This window comes from Colias eurytheme, chromosome 32 (genome assembly GCF_061535395.1).
Source record: "Colias eurytheme isolate Ceu_HAF_F1 chromosome 32, ilColEury1 Martin Lab GWU primary, whole genome shotgun sequence".
Taxonomy (NCBI): domain Eukaryota; kingdom Metazoa; phylum Arthropoda; class Insecta; order Lepidoptera; family Pieridae; genus Colias; species Colias eurytheme.
This window is the reverse complement of record NC_143011.1, coordinates 6,328,147-6,344,555: the sequence shown is the minus strand read 5'-3', so window position 1 is coordinate 6,344,555 and position 16,409 is coordinate 6,328,147. Positions and strand designations below refer to the sequence as shown.

The 16,409-nt window shown below is 42.0% G+C and overlaps 1 long non-coding RNA gene across 2 annotated transcripts in view; it reads right to left on the bottom strand.

Moving 5' to 3' along the window:
- Nucleotides 1–16,409, bottom strand: part of LOC149895248 (uncharacterized) — a 45,976-nt gene that overhangs the window by 11,877 nt on the left and 17,690 nt on the right. The gene's annotated exons all lie outside the window — the stretch shown is intronic.

Below are 16,409 nucleotides of genomic sequence, written 5' to 3'. Positions count from 1 at the left end.
TTTATTCAAGTTTTTTCTAATCTAAGAAAAACATATCCAATGCTGCCAACATTATATTTATTTTGGTCATAATAGCAATGATTTTAATTTTAATGCACTTGAATAAAAGTTATATGTGCTCGTAATTTTTCATTTCATTAAATCTGTTTTATTTTTATGTCATTATATTTCTTTTAAAGATTGAATGAATTAAAGTCTTTCAATTGTTAATTTAATGTACTTTTTAGGGTTCCGTAGCCAAAATGGCAAAAACGGAACCCTTATAGTTTCGTCATGTCCGTCTGTCCGTCTGTCCGTCTGTCCGTCTGTCACAGCCGATTTACTCGGAAACTATAAGTACTACAGTGATGAAATTTGATGGGAATATGTGTTGTATGAACCGCTACAAAAATATGACACTAAATAGTAAAAAAAAGAATTGGGGGTGGGGCCCCCCATACATGTAACTGAGGGATGAAATTTTTTTTTTCGATGTACATACCCGTGTGGGGTATCAATGGAAAGGTCTTTTAAAATGATATAAAGTTTTCTAAAAAACATTTTTCTTAAAGTGAACGGTTTTTGAGATATCAGCTCTCAAAGTCGTAAAAAGTATGTCCCCCCCCCTCTATTTTTATAACTACGGGGTATAAAATTCTAAAAAAAATAGAGGTGATGCATGCTAATTAACTCTTTCAACGATTTTTGGTTTGATCAAAGTATCTCTTATAGTTTTTGAGATAGGTTGATTTAACTGTAATTTATTATATTTGCTGCTACGGAACCCTTTGTGCGCGAGCCCGACTCGCACTTGGCCGGTTTTTTTTACTATTGATACTAATGTCAATGTCAAATTTTAAATGATCATTGTAACGTCAAATGAATATTTATGTCAACAAACAACTTTCCGAAAACAAATAAGAAAACGGCTTCTTGTATAGAATGTAAAATATTAAGTGTTTTTTATGCATATCAAAAATATGTTTTGTAAATTTATCACTCCAAAGTCCAAAAGTAAGAAGAGGATAAGAAGTTTTCATGTAATAATTGATCTATGTACTTACTCGTTTTACTATTATATTATGTAATTCTAATAAGACGTGTCGATACTAATAACGTTTGTTTCCAATAAGTTATTATAAAAATAAAACAACGATTAACAATGAATTAAAACATATATTTTTGTGATGAAAGAACACTACAATGCCAAGTGTAAAACAAGTGAAATCTAATAAGATCAGAGAGTATGAAGATGAAGAAAAACATAATAAGTTTAATTTGCCCAACATAAAGGAAATGTTTTATGATTTGCAGATGCTCACATTTTACATTTATTGAACATTCCAGAAAGTTATTAGTATTATTAATATTGAATAACTCAGACTGATTGACCCATTGATGGTATTATATTATAGATGAAAAATAGTAATAAAGTGTATAAACTTCAATTTGAATAACCATGATATCTCTGAAAACTTGATAGCTATTGCTACTGTACATTTTATACTTCTTACTATAATATCACTACATAGTATAAAACAAAGTCGATTTCCCTGTCCCTATGTCCCTATGTCCTTATGTCCCTATGTCCCTTTGTACGCTTAAATCTTTGAAACTACGCAACGGATTTTGATGCGGTTTTTTTTAATAGATAGAGTGATTCAAGAGGAAGGTTTATATGTATAATAACATCCATTAAATAGTGGAGAAGTACTGTTATTTTTGAGGTTTCTAAAGTGATGTCGTAAAAAATTACATTTTTTCCGCTTACATTGCAAACGCAGGCTGAACCCTACGAGTTTTATCAAAATAATGTACTAAGTATTATACACATTGAAAAGGTCTATAGAAAAGTCCGCGATGGTATATGTCTATCTCTTATGGATAACCCACAATAACATTTTTTTGTCATTTACTTTTTACGAAAAATAATGGCTAATTTTCGATGCGATTTTAACCAATACAGCATTAATCCTTAACCAATTAAATACCTTGAATACATTGTTCGTTTAATATAGATCTATATGGCCCTTTACACCGTATGATTTAAGTGAATATTTTCGAAGATATTACAGATTTAAAAATTGCGGGACGTAGCGTTTGCGGCGGTACCGGCGCTATCTATACGAAGTCGGAGCGGGCCGCTATGTTTTTATATACTACAACGTTCACAGTTTTTCTGTAGTGTATTTAGTATCAGCATTGCACCCGTGCGAAGCCGGGGCGGGTCGCTAGTACAGAATATACCTAATAAGTGAAAGCCTACATTTTAAAAACAACATTGTTTGCTATAAGAAAAAAGGAACCGAGTATAATAATTTGGCCATACTGATTATCAATTTTAATTCACCAAACATCATAAATTTAATATATCTAATATCTATCCAAAAAATATCTTTCAAGAACAATGTAACTCGGGATCCCTGCAAAAGTCTTGACAAAAATATGAAATAAAAGTTACTGTCATTAAAATATTGATTTAAACATGGTACTTACCTATCCCTACACCAAGTTATGTCAATAATTAAATTAAATAAATATGGTTTGAATATTATGTTTTCAGTGTAAATAAATATATGTTAAAAAAAGTTATTCATGTGTTTCATTTTCTTATTAATCTAGTGTCTGTTAGTGATAATATTCATAAAGTAGAAACAAATGATTTATATTGCTATACAAATCATATTATAATTTTTTTAATATATTTTACTGTTAGATAACTTTGCATATGTATTGCACAATATGTTAAAGTGAGTAGGTATTCATTTATTAAATTTTCATTGAATGCCTGTTGATAATTATTATTATTTCACGTTTATTTTTATTATTCTAATTTGAAATCATAGTTACTTATTTGAAGAGGGTAGGTAGGTACCTCCATTTTATTCACACTTAATTTTTATTACAACAATGGCGAAAGTTTAATGAAATAAAAAACCAGTATAATTATTATTATGTAATAGATCTATACTTATTACTATGTACAGGTACACGTTTAAATAAAGGAATAGTATAGGTAGGGTAGGGTAGGGTACAACAACAAAAATAACGTGTAGCACTCGGTGACTGCCGCGGTAAATAGCATGCCTTCAAGCCACACCTCTGAGCCCGTCGGAGTGGGGAGCGTGAGGTCTTTTCGTTACGGAATTTCTCGATTCGGTCCCCGCGCTCAAGGCCCGCGATAGAAGCTATGCAATAGCATCAATAGCTTAATAAAAAAAACCGTAGATAAGTAATGTTGGCAAGGTCTTGTATTGCAGTTGCATATGTAGGTACCTATACGGAAACCTTAGTGTTGTGAGTCCAACTCGCACTTAACTCATTTTAATTTAAATCTATACCAACTTTCATAGTAAATCAACTGTCCATTTCTACACATTTAATATTTATTACAAAGAACAATTATTGTTTTGCGAATATACGCTGGTTTTATAGACCCCATAGCAATGGTGTGGCAATAGTCAGTAACTCAGTAGGTACCTACATATATATTTTATACGTCGTGTATAACTGTGTCATTTACGTTATGTCGAGACGAAATCTCAACACTGCAACTGGTATCCGTGAGATGCGTCGGTAGAAAATCTGTATAAAAATATGGTTGTTTTACCTCGATTTTTTACTATTTGTTTTAATAACATCAATAGCAATCATTCTTCTCGGTTAATTACCTATATTATATTATTCACAACTATGCGGGTTCTTCAACTACGCTGGCGAAGCCGTTGGCGCGCGGAAAGCTAGTATAAAAAATATATACCTTTTCACGAATCACATTCAAGTATTATGAAGTTTCATGTAGGTAAACTTTTGATGTAAGTAACAATTAAGGTAGACAGGTCTATATTGATATATGTAATATTTTGTAGTTTACGTAACGCCTAAAAATTAACTAAGAATTTACCTAATTGGCTAAAATTTTTTAGGAAGTCTGTTTATATACTTTTTACATATATAACTTCGCAAGGTCGAATTGGTTCAAAAATTGAATTGTGTCAGTATCGTATTGAATTTGAATAGCATTCTACTTATTGGCGTCTTTTTCTCCAATAATATTTTAAAATTCATATATTAAAAGCTTATGATGTATGGTCCCTACGTGAGGAATACATGAATACATTAAACAAATTTAAGATAAATTCCAGATAGAATAGCAACTGCCTAAGTACCAATGCAACAAAATCAATCTTTTCTGCACACTATTCAGCCTTTCAACCAGAGAAGATCGTGAGGTAATCCGGCACTTGGTGAGCGTGCTGGTTTTTTTACTCCGTGAAACTGTCCACGTTCGAGGGTGCGTGGAGCGCGGACTGCAAGCAGCCCACGGCCCATCCCAGGTCAGAAATCTTCAGTCATTTGAAAATGCATTCGAATATCTTGTCCATTTATTACTATCTGGTAGCAGCGATTCAACAGTCAGTCGGTAATGTTTATAAATACCCCATTCAAATATTTTCTACTCCGGGAGGCTGTCGACCTTCGAGGTTGCGCGGTGCGCGGGCAGCAAGCTGCCCGCGGTGCCGTCTTTTTCCGTTGCTATTCCCATTAACCTTCCTACTATGGAAATTTCCATACAAAATTTTCGAAAAAAAAAAATTTCACTTTTTAACAAAAAATTTTATATGCCTAGAAGCGGACCAGGTTTTGAAGCATTTTTTGCTTCGGCGACCCCGACCTACCTGCCACCGGTTCAGAGAGCCGTTGAATTTCGTGATGTATGGAAAATGGAAACCGGGGGTCGGAGAGAAATTCTGAGTATGCAGTTTTGTAAATATGGCCGATTAAAGAACAGAAGTCAATTTTCAGACCGATCGTAAAGTAACCGGCGCCACCATCTTGCTTTGAAAAATTGGCCATTTTTGAAAAAAAAATTGCGTCCAATTTGAAATTTCTCGATTGCCCTGGTAGCACCCCATCTTCCTGATCATTTTTTAGTTCTACACCCCCCACCTATCTCAAGCCGTTTCGGAGAGCCGTCGAATTTCACGTTGTATGAAACTCGGAAACCAGCGGTGGAAACTTGATTATGAGTATGCCATCTTAATGTGCGGCTCGATTAAAGCCCCTGTGCCAAGTTTCAGCGCGATCGGCCCAGTAATGGCCGTTTTAGAAATTGTATGGCGGCGGCCATTTTTTCCGCCATTTTGAATTTTTTTCACTATCTGTGGTAATTGCTCGAGGTCTACTCCAAGTTTAGTATGAGCACCCCAGATTTAGGTGCTACCGTTTGCGCGGGCCGTTGACCGTCTTCGCGGGCTGTGAGAAAGTTCAGGGTTTCATATTTTTCTGGATATTCTGGGAGCTGGGCGAGTATGAATGCGTCATTGGTGTGTTTCTCCATTGCAGCACCTCGGCTATAGGCACCTTTTTATGTTTGCGCCAAAAATGGAAAAATTCCAAAATCGAGCGACCCACTATGGCTCCCTGGTAGCGTCCCAGGGTGGTGATCATTTTTAGTTCCCGGACCCCCCACCCAACTCGCACCGTTTCCGCGGGCCGTTGGATTTTACGTTGTATGGAAGTCGGAAACGGGGGCCCGGAGCCACTCGAACGGGGTACCGATCGATTCGCCGGCTCGAACAGAGCACGTGTGCCAAATTTGAGACGTAAGGATTCATAAACGGCGATTTTGGCAAAGTACGGCGGCCATCTTTTTTTTGCGAAAATGCCCATTTTTCCACCCCCCCTGGTAATCGCCACCAGTTCCGAGCATTTTTTGTTCAGACACCCCCCCTCCAGGTATCACCGTTGTTGCGCACCTCCAGGGGTCCACTCTCTTGTCCAGGGTGTTGGAGATGTCAATATTTTTCCGGTGGTCACTGGGAGCACCTCTACACGTCCACGTCGAAATCCCCCCAACTTTCCCCGTAGTTTCCGAGAAACCCGATGTCAATCAGTCAGTCAGTGGTAGTGTAGCTTTATATATTATAACTAGCTGGTGCGTTGTGCGCGGGCTGCAAGCAGCCCGCGAGCCCCTTTTGCCCCTGGGTTGAAGCAATAGGGCAGTCATTTGAAAATATATTCGAATTTTCTGTCCATTTGTTACATCTGCTAACAGCGATTCTACAGTCAGTCGGTAATGCTTATAAATTCCCCATTCAAGTATTTTCTGCTCCGGGAGGCTGTCCACCTTCGAGGGAGCATAGTGCGCGGGCTGCAAGCAGCCCGCGAGCCCCTTTTGCCCTTGGGTTGAAGCAATAGGGCAGTCATTTGAAAATGCATCAAAATCCCCCGTCAATTTGTTATTATTTGCCAACAGCGATTCCACAGTCAATCGGAAGTGCTTATAAATTCCCCATTCAAATATTTTCTATTCTAAAATGCTGTCGACCTTCGAGGGCGCGTGGTGCGCGGGCTGCAAGCAGCCCGCGGTACATCCCAGGGACAAAAATCTTCAGTCAATTGAAAATGCATTAAAATTCCCAGCCAATTTGTTATTATCTGCTAACAGCGATTCCACAGTCAATTGGAAGTGCTTATAAATTCCCCATTATAATATTTTCTATTCCGGGAGACTGTCCACCTTCGAGGGTGCGTGGTGCGCGGGCTGCAAGCAGCCCGCGAAGCATCCCAGGGCAGAAATCTTCAGTCAGTTGAAAATGCATAAAAATTCCCCGTCAATTTGTTAATATCTGCTAACAGCGATTCCACAGTCAATCGGAAGTGCTTATAAATTTCCCATTCAAATATTTTCTATTCCGGGGGGCTGTCTACCTTCAAGGGTGCGTGGTGCGCGAGCTGCAAGCAGCTCGCGGCTCATCCCAGGGCAGAAATCTTCAGTCATTTGAAAATGCATTTGAATTTCCTGTCCATTTGTTACATCTGCTAACAGCGATTCTACAGTCAGTCGAAACTGTTTATAAATTACTTATTCAAATATTGGTTAAATTCTTGAAACGTGATCCCCGAATTTCATCATTTTGAGGTGTCTAATCGATAGTGGGCAGTGACTTTTCATAATAAACTGTTAAAGAGTTTACTTAACACGCTCGTCGCTTCGCTCCTCGCTACCTATTTGAATATTTACGCCGGCCGCTGACGTGACTTGCTCGCTTCGCTCGCTTGGCTAGTGCGTTAGTTCAAAAGTAACCTAACTCGCTCGTCGCTTCGCTCCTCGCTACTTCTTTGAGTATTTACGCCGGCCGCTGACGTGACTTGCTCGCTTCGCTCGCTTGGCTAGTGCGGTAGTTCAAAAGTAACCTAACTCGCTCGTCGCTTCGCTCCTCGCTACTTCTTTGAATATTTACGCAGGCCGCTGACGTGACTTGCTCGCTTCGCTCGCTTGGCTAGTGCGGTAGTTCAAAAGTTAACCTAACTCGCTCGTCGCTTCGCTCCTCGCTACCTATTTGAATATTTACGCCGGCCGCTGGCGTGACTTGCTCGCTTCGCTCGCTTGGCTAGTGCGGTAGTTTAAAAGTTAACCTAACTCGCTCGTCGCTTCGCTCCTCGCTACCTATTTGAATATTTACGCCAGCCGCTGCCGTGATTCGCTCGCTTCGCTCGCTTGGCTCGTGCGGTAGTTCAAAAGTTAAGAAATATTTTCTACTCCGGGAGGCTGTCGACCTTTGAGGTTGCGCGGTGCGCGGGCAGCAAGCAGCCCGCGGCGCCGTCTTTTGCCGTTGCTATTCAATAACCCTTCCTACTATGGAAATTTCCATACAAAATTTTCGAAAAAAAAAATTTCGCTTTTTACCAAAAATTTTTATATGCCTGGAAGCGGACCAAGTTTTGAAGCATTTTTACTTCGGCGACCCCGACCTACCTGCCACCGGTTCAGAGAGCCGTTGAATTTCGTGATGTATGGAAAATGGAAACCAGGGGTCGGAGAGAGATTCTGAGTATGCAGTTTTGTAAATATGGCCGATAAGAGCACAAATGTCAATTTTCAGACCGATCGTGAAATAACCGGCGCCACCATCTTGCCTCGAAAAATTGGCCATTTTTGAAAAAAAAATTGCGTCCAATTTGAAATTTCTCCATTGCCCTGGTAGCGCCCCATCTTCCTGATCATTTTTTAGTTCTACACCCCCCGGCTATCTGGCGCCGTTTCGGAGAGCCGTCGAATTTTGCGTTGTATGAAACTCGGAAACCAGCGGTGGAAACTCGATTATGAGTATCACACCTTAATGTGCGGCTCGATTAAAGCCCCTGTGCCAAGTTCCAGCGCGATCGGCCCAGAAATGGCCGTTTTAGAAATTGTATGGCGGCGGCCATTTTTTCCGCCATTTTGAATTTTTTTCACTATCTGTGGTAATTGCTCGAGGTCTACTCCAAGTTTAGTTCTAGCACCCCAGATGTAGCTGCTACCGTTTGCGCGGGCCGTTGACCGTCTTCGCGAGATGAGGGAAAGTTTAAGATTTCGTATTTTTCTGGATATCCTGGGAGCTGGACGAGTACGAATGCAACATTGGTGTATTTCTCCGTTGCGCCACCTCGTCTAAATTTACGTTTTTATGTTTGCGCCAAAAATGGAAAAATTCCAAAATCGAGCGACCCACTATGGCTCCCTGGTAGCGTCCCAGGGTGGTGATCATTTTTAGTTCCGACACCCCCCACCCAACTCGCACCGTTTCCGCGGGCCGTTGGATTTTATGTTGTATGGAAGTCGGAAACGGGGGCCCGGAGCCACTCGAACGGGGCACCGATCGATTCGCCGGCTCGAACAGAGCACGTGTGCCAAATTTGAGACGTAAGGATTCATAAACGGCGATTTTGGAAAAGTACGGCGGCCATCTTGTTTTCGCGAAAATCCCCATTTTTCCACCACCCCTGGTAATCGCCACCAGTTCCGAGCATTTTTTGTTCAGACACCCCCCCTCCAGGTGGCACTGTTTTCGCGCACCTCCAGGAGTCCACTCGGTATTCGAAGATGATCGAGATCGCTATATTTTTCCTCTGGTCACTCGGCGCACCTCTACACGATCACGTTAAAATCCCCCCCACTTTCCACGTAGTTTCCGAGAAAAGCGATGTCAGTCAGTCAGTGAGTGAGTGAGTGGTAGTGTAGCTTTATATATATGTAACTAGCTGGTGCGTTGTGCGCGGGCTGCAAGCAGCCCGCGAGCCCCTTTTGCCCCTGGGTTGAAGCAATAGGGCAGTCATTAGAAAATGTGTTAGAATTCCAAGTCCATTTATAATTTTCTGCGATTCCACAGTCAATCGGAAGTGCTTATAAATTCCCAATTCATAAATTTTATATTCTGGAATGCTGTCGACCTTCGAGGGTGCGTTGTGCGCGGGCTGCAAGCAGCCCGCGAGCCCCTTTTGCCCCTGGGTTGAAGCAATAGGGCAGTCATTTGTAAATGCATTCGAATTTCCTGTACATTTGTTACATCTGCTAACAGCGATTCTACAGTCAGTCGGTAATGCTTATAAATTCCCCATTCAAGTATTTTTTACTCCAGGAGGCTGTCAACCTTCGAAGGTGCTTGGTGCGCGAGCTGCAAGCAGCCCGCGGCGCATCCCAGGGCAGAAATCTTCAGTCATTTGAAAATACATTTAAATTCCCCATCAATTTGTTATTATCTGCTAACAGCGATTCCACAGTCAATCGGAAGTGCTTATAAATTTCCCATTCAAATATTTTCTATTCCGGGAGGCTGTCCACCTTCGAGGATGCGTGGTGCGCGAGCTGCAAGCAGCTCGCGGCTCTCCCAGGGCAGAAATCTTCAGTCATTAGAAAATGCATTCGAATTTCCTGTCCATTTGTTACATCTGCTAACAGCGATTCTACAGTCAGTCGAAACGGCTTGTAAATTACTTATTCAAATATTGGTTAATTTTTTGAAACGTGATCCCCGAATTTCATTTTTTTGAGGTGTCTAATCGATAGCGGTGACTTTTCTTAATAAACTGTTCAAGACAAAAAATGTTGTGTGGTTTTATGAAACCACGGTAAAAGTGAAACTATTCGAACGGTTCCGAACACTGCTTTATACCTACTCGGCAGCCAACCGTCACGCGACATGCGCTACACAGACCAAAAAGTTTGAGACAATGTAATAAAAGTTTTACTTTAATAAAATATGTGTGAAGATGTGTAAGACATATTGAAAACTTCAAGTCTTTTTAGTAGGTAGCGTCGTTTAAAATCAAATTCATTATGCTTTCGGCACTAAAAATATCTAAGTGAAAGCCATAGGACTACAGTCAAAGGGTGTATCGAATTACATATCGTTACACTATAAAAATAACTACTTTAAAAAAACCGGGACAGTAAAAAATAATTAATTACTACATATTATTTAGTTGTGTTATTCACTATATAGGTTTGAAGTCGGTGCCAAGCACTAAACACTTATAAAACTACGCTATTTTTTGATACAAGAACTAAGATTATTTCGATACAAGAACTACCTACTTGCAATTCAATTACATTATTCGCAACACAAAAAATTGGGTATTTTCGATACAAAACCTACACTACTCTTGGTGTACCTAAGTCCTATGCTTATAAAGCGTGAACGATTGGCTCATTCACTCAATAAATGTGTGAAGATGTGTATATTATTACATATTGAAAAGTTCAGTCTTTTTAGTAGCTTCGTTTAAAATCAAATTCATTATGCTTTTGGCACTAAAAATAAGAACCTACTTTTCCGTTTTTGAAGGCGGTTTTTTTTAACGTAGTTTTAATAGTTTTTAACCTACGTAGTTTTTTTTGTTTGAGTGGGAATCGCCCTAAAGTCGCTTCTATTCAAGAGTTTACTTAACATGCTCGTCGCTTCTCTCTTCGCTACCTATGATCATATTTACGCCGGCCGCTGACGTGACTTGCTCGCTTCGCTCGCTTGGCTAGTGCGGTAGTTCAAAAGTAACCTAACTCGCTCGTCGCTTCGCTCCTCGCTACTTCATTGAATATTTACGCAGGCCGCTGACGTGACTTGCTCGCTTCGCTCGCTTGGCTAGTGCGGTAGTTCAAAAGTTAACCTAACTCGCTCGTCGCTTCGCTCCTCGCTACTTCATTGAATATTTACGCAGGCCGCTGACGTGACTTGCTCGCTTCGCTCGCTTGGCTAGTGCGGTAGTTCAAAAGTTAACCTAACTCGCTCGTCGCTTCGCTCTTCGCTACTTCTTTGAATATTTACGCCGGCCGCTGACGTGACTTGCTCGCTTCGCTCGCTTGGCTAGTGCGGTAGTTCAAAAGTAACCTAACTCGCTCGTCGCTTCGCTCCTCGCTACTTCTTTGAATATTTACGCAGGCCGCTGACGTGACTTGCTCGCTTCGCTCGCTTGGCTAGTGCGGTAGTTCAAAAGTTAACCTAACTCGCTCGTCGCTTCGCTCCTCGCTACTTCTTTGAATATTTACGCCGGCCGCTGACGTGACTTGCTCGCTTCGCTCGCTTGGCTAGTGCAGTAGTTCAAAAGTTAACCTAACTCGCTCGTCGCTTCGCTCCTCGCTACTTCTTTGAATATTTACGCCGGCCGCTGACGTGACTTGCTCGCTTCGCTCGCTTGGCTAGTGCGGTAGTTCAAAAGTTAACCTAAATCGCTCGTCGCTTCGCTCCTCGCTACCTATTTGAATATTTACGCCAGCCGCTGCCGTGATTCGCTCGCTTCGCTCGCTTGGCTCGTGCGGTAGTTCAAAAGTTAATAAATATTTTCTACTCCGGGAGGCTGTCGACCTTCGCGGTTGCGCCGTGTGCGGGCAGCAAGCAGCCCGCGGCGACGTCTTTTGCTATTGCTATGCGATTACCCTTCCTACTATGGAAATTTCCATACAAAATTTTCGAAAAAAAAAATTTCGTATTTATCCAAAAAATTTTATGTGCCTGGAAGCGGACCAGGTTTTGAAGCATTTTTTACTTTGGCGACCCCGACCTAAGTGCCACCGGTTCGGAGAGCCGTTGAATTTCGTGATGTATGGAAAATGAAAACCGGGGGTCGGAGAGAAATTCTGAGTATGCAGTTTTGTAAATCTGGCCGATTAGAGCATAGAAGTCAATTTTCAGACCGATCGTAAAGTAACCGGCGCCACCATCTTGCTTTGAAAAATTGGCCATTTTTGAAAAAAAAATTGCGTCCAATTTGAAATTTCTCCATTGCCCTGGTAACGCCCCATCTTCCTGATCATTTTTTAGTTCTACACCCTCCACCTATCTGGCGCCGTTTCGGAGAGCCGTCGAATTTCGCGTTGTATGAAACTCGGAAACCAGCGATGGAAACTCAATAATGAGTATGCCAACGTACTGTGAGGCTCGATTAAAGCCCCTGTGCCAAGTTTCAGCGCGATCGGACCAGCGATAGCCGTTTTAGCATTTGTATGGCGGCGGCCATTTTTTCCGCCATTTTGAATTTTTTTCACTTTCTGTGGTAATTGCTCGAGGCCTACTACACATTTAGTTTGAGCACCCCAGATGTAGCTGCTACCGTTTGCGCGGGCCGTTGACCGTCTCCGCGGGCTGTGAGAAAGTTCAAAATTTCGGATTTTTCTGGATATCCTGGGAGCTGGGCGAGTATGAATGCATCATTGGTGTGTTTCTCCGTTGCGCCACCTCGTCTAAATTTACGTTTTTATGTTTGCGCCAAAAATGGAAAAATTCCAAAATCGAGCGACCTACTATGCGTCCCTGGTAGCGTCCCAGGGTGGTGATCATTTTTAGTTCCGGGACCCCCCACCCTAATCGCACCGTTTCCGCAGGCCGTTGGATTTTACGTTGTATGGAAGTTGGAAACTGGGGCCCGGAGCCACTCGAACGGGGCACCGATCGATTCGCCGGCTCGAACAGAGCACGTGTGCCAAATTTGAGACGTAAGGATTCATAAACGGCGATTTTGGCAAAGTACGGCGGCCATCTTGTTTTCGCGAAAATCGCCATTTTTCCACCACCCCTGGTAATCGCCACCAGTTCCGAGCATTTTTTGTTCAGACACCCCCCCTCCAGGTGGCACCGTTTTCGCGCACCTCCAGGGGTCCACTCGGTATTCGAAGATGATCGAGATCGCTATATTTTTCCTCTGGTCACTCGGCGCACCTCTACACGATCACGTCAAAATCCCCCCCACTTTCCACGTAGTTTCCGAGAAAACCGATGTCAGTCAGTGAGTCAGTGGTAGTGTAGCTTTATATATATATGACTAGCTGGTGCGTTGTGCGCGGGCTGCAAGCAGCCCGCGAGCCCCTTTTGCCCCTGGGTTGAAGCAATAGGGCAGTCATTAGAAAATGTGTTAGAATTCCAAGTCCATTTATAATTTTCTGCTAACTGCGATTCCACAGTCAATCGGAAGTGCTTATAAATTCCCAATTCATAAATTTTCTATTCTGGAATGCTGTCGACCTTCGAGGGTGCGTTGTGCGCGGGCTGCAAGCAGCCCGCGAGCCCCTTTTGCCCCTGGGTTGAAGCAATAGGGCAGTCATATGAAAATACATTCAAATTTCCTGTCCATTTGTTACATCTGCTAACAGCGATTCTACAGTCGGTCGGTAATGCTTATAAATTCCCCATTCAAGTATTTCCCACTCCGGGAGGCTGTCCACCTTCGAGGGAGCGTGGTGCGGAAGCAACCCAGGGCAGAAATCTTCAGTCATTTTAAAATGCATTAAAATTCCCCGTCAATTTTAACAAATTGTAACAATAATAACTTATCTGCTAACAGCGATTCCGCAGTCAATCGGAAGTACTTAAAAAATTTCCCATTCAAATATTTTCTATTCCGGGGGGCTGTCCACCTTCGAGAAAGCGTGGTGCGCGAGCTGCAAGCAGCTCGCGGCTCATCCCATGGCAGAAATCTTCAGTCATTTGAAAATGCATTCGAATTTCCTGTCCATTTGTTACATTTGCTAACAGCGATTCTACAGTCAGTCGAAACTGCTTATAAATTACTTATTCAAATATTGGTTAAATTTTTGAAACGTGATCCACAATTTTATTTATTTGAGGTGTCTAATCAATAGCGGTGACTTTTCATAATTATAAACTGTTCAATAAAATATGTGTGAAGATGTATAAAACATATTGAAAACTTCAAGTCTTTTTAGTAGCGTAGTTTAAAATCCAATTCATTATGCTTTCGGCACTATAAATATCTAACTGAAAGCCATAGGACTACAGTCAAAGGGTGTATCGAATAAGATATCGTTACACTATTAAAATAACTACTTTAAAAAAACCGACTTCAAAAACGGAAAAGTAAAAAATAATTAATTATTTTCACTATATAGGTTTGAAGTCGGTGCCAAGCACTAAACACTTATTAAACTACGCTATTTTTTGATACAAGAACTAAGATTATTTCGATACAAGAACTACCTACTTGCAATTCAATAACATTATTCGCGATACAAAAAATTGGCTATTTTCGATACAAAATCTACACTACTCTTGGTGTAAGTCCTACGCTTATAAAGCGTGAAGGATTGGCTCATTCACTCAATAATTAATGTGTGAAGATGTGTATATTATTACATATTGAAAACTTCAGTCTTTTTAGTAGCTTCGTTTAAAATCAAATTCAGTATGCTTTCGGCACTAAAAATAAGAACCTACTTTTCCGTTTTTGAAGTCGGTTTTTTTAATGTTTTATGTTAAGTTTTTAACCTACGTAGTTTTTTTGTTTGACTGGGAATCGCTCTAAAGTCGTTTTTGTTCAAGAGTTTACTTAACACGCTCGTCGCTTCGCTCCTCGCTACCTATTTGAATATTTACGCCGGCCGCTGACGTGAATTGCTCGCTTCGCTCGCTTGGCTAGTGCGGTAGTTCAAAAGTTAACCTAACTCGCTCGTCGCTTCGCTCCTCGCTACTTCTTTGAATATATATACGCCGGCCGCTGACGTGAATGGCTCGCTTCGCTCGCTTGGCTAGTGCGGTAGTTCAAAAGTTAACCTAACTCGCTCGTCGCTTCGCTCCTCGCTACTTCTTTGAATATTTACGCGGGCCGCGGACGTGACTTGCTCGCTTCGCTCGCTTGGCTAGTGCAGTAGTTTAAAAGTTAACCTAACTCGCTCGTCGCTTCGCTCCTCGCTACTTCTTTGAATATTTACGCCGGCCGCTGACGTGACTGGCTCGCTTCGCTCGCTTGGCTAGTGCGGTAGTTATAAAATTTAACCTAACTCGCTCGTCGCTTCGCTCCTCGCTACCAATTTGAATATTTACGCCAGCCGCTGCCGTAAGTCGCTCGCTTCGCTCGCTTGGCTCGTGCGGTAGTTCAAAAGTTAATAAATATTTTCTACTCCGGGAGGCTGTCGACCTTCGAGGTTGCGCGGTGCGCGGGCAGCAAGCAGCCCGCGGCGCCGTCTTTTGCCGTTGCTATTCAATTACCCTTCCTACTATGGAAATTTCCATACAAAATTTTCGAAAAAAAAAAATTTCACTTTCTACAAAAAAATATTATATGCCTGAAAGCGGACCAGGTTTTGAAGCATTTTTTACTTCGGCGACCCTGACCTACCTGCCACCAGTTCAGAGAACCATTGAATTTCGTGATATATGGAAAATGGATACCGGGGGTCGGAGAGAAATTCTGAGTATGCAGTTTTGTAAATCTGGCCGATTAGAGCATAGAAGTCAATTTTCAGACCGATCGTAAAGTAACCGGCGCCACCATCTTGCTTTGAAAAATTGGCCATTTTTGAAAAAAAAATTGCGTCCAATTTGAAATTTCTCCATTGCCCTGGTAACGCCCCATCTTCCTGATCATTTTTTAGTTCTACACCCTCCACCTATCTGGCGCCGTTTCGGAGAGCCGTCGAATTTCGCGTTGTATGAAACTCGGAAACCAGCGATGGAAACTCAATAATGAGTATGCCAACGTACTGTGAGGCTCGATTAAAGCCCCTGTGCCAAGTTTCAGCGCGATCGGACCAGCGATAGCCGTTTTAGCATTTGTATGGCGGCGGCCATTTTTTCCGCCATTTTGAATTTTTTTCACTTTCTGTGGTAATTGCTCGAGGCCTACTACACATTTAGTTTGAGCACCCCAGATGTAGCTGCTACCGTTTGCGCGGGCCGTTGACCGTCTCCGCGGGCTGTGAGAAAGTTCAAAATTTCGGATTTTTCTGGATATCCTGGGAGCTGGGCGAGTATGAATGCATCATTGGTGTGTTTCTCCGTTGCGCCACCTCGTCTAAATTTACGTTTTTATGTTTGCGCCAAAAATGGAAAAATTCCAAAATCGAGCGACCCACTATGCGTCCCTGGTAGCGTCCCAGGGTGGTGACCATTTTTAGTTCCGGGACCCCCCACCCAACTCACACCGTTTCCGCGGGCCGTTGGATTTTCCAATGTATGAAAGTCAGAAACGGGGGCCCGGAGGCACTCGAACGGGGCACCGATCGATTCGCCGGCTCGATCAGAGCACGTGTGCCAAATATGAGACGTAAGGATTCATAAACGGCGATTTTGGCAAAGTACGGCGGCCATCTTGTTTTCGCGAAAATTGCCACTTTTCCACCTCCCCTGGTAATCGCCACCAGTTCCGAGCATTTTTTGTTC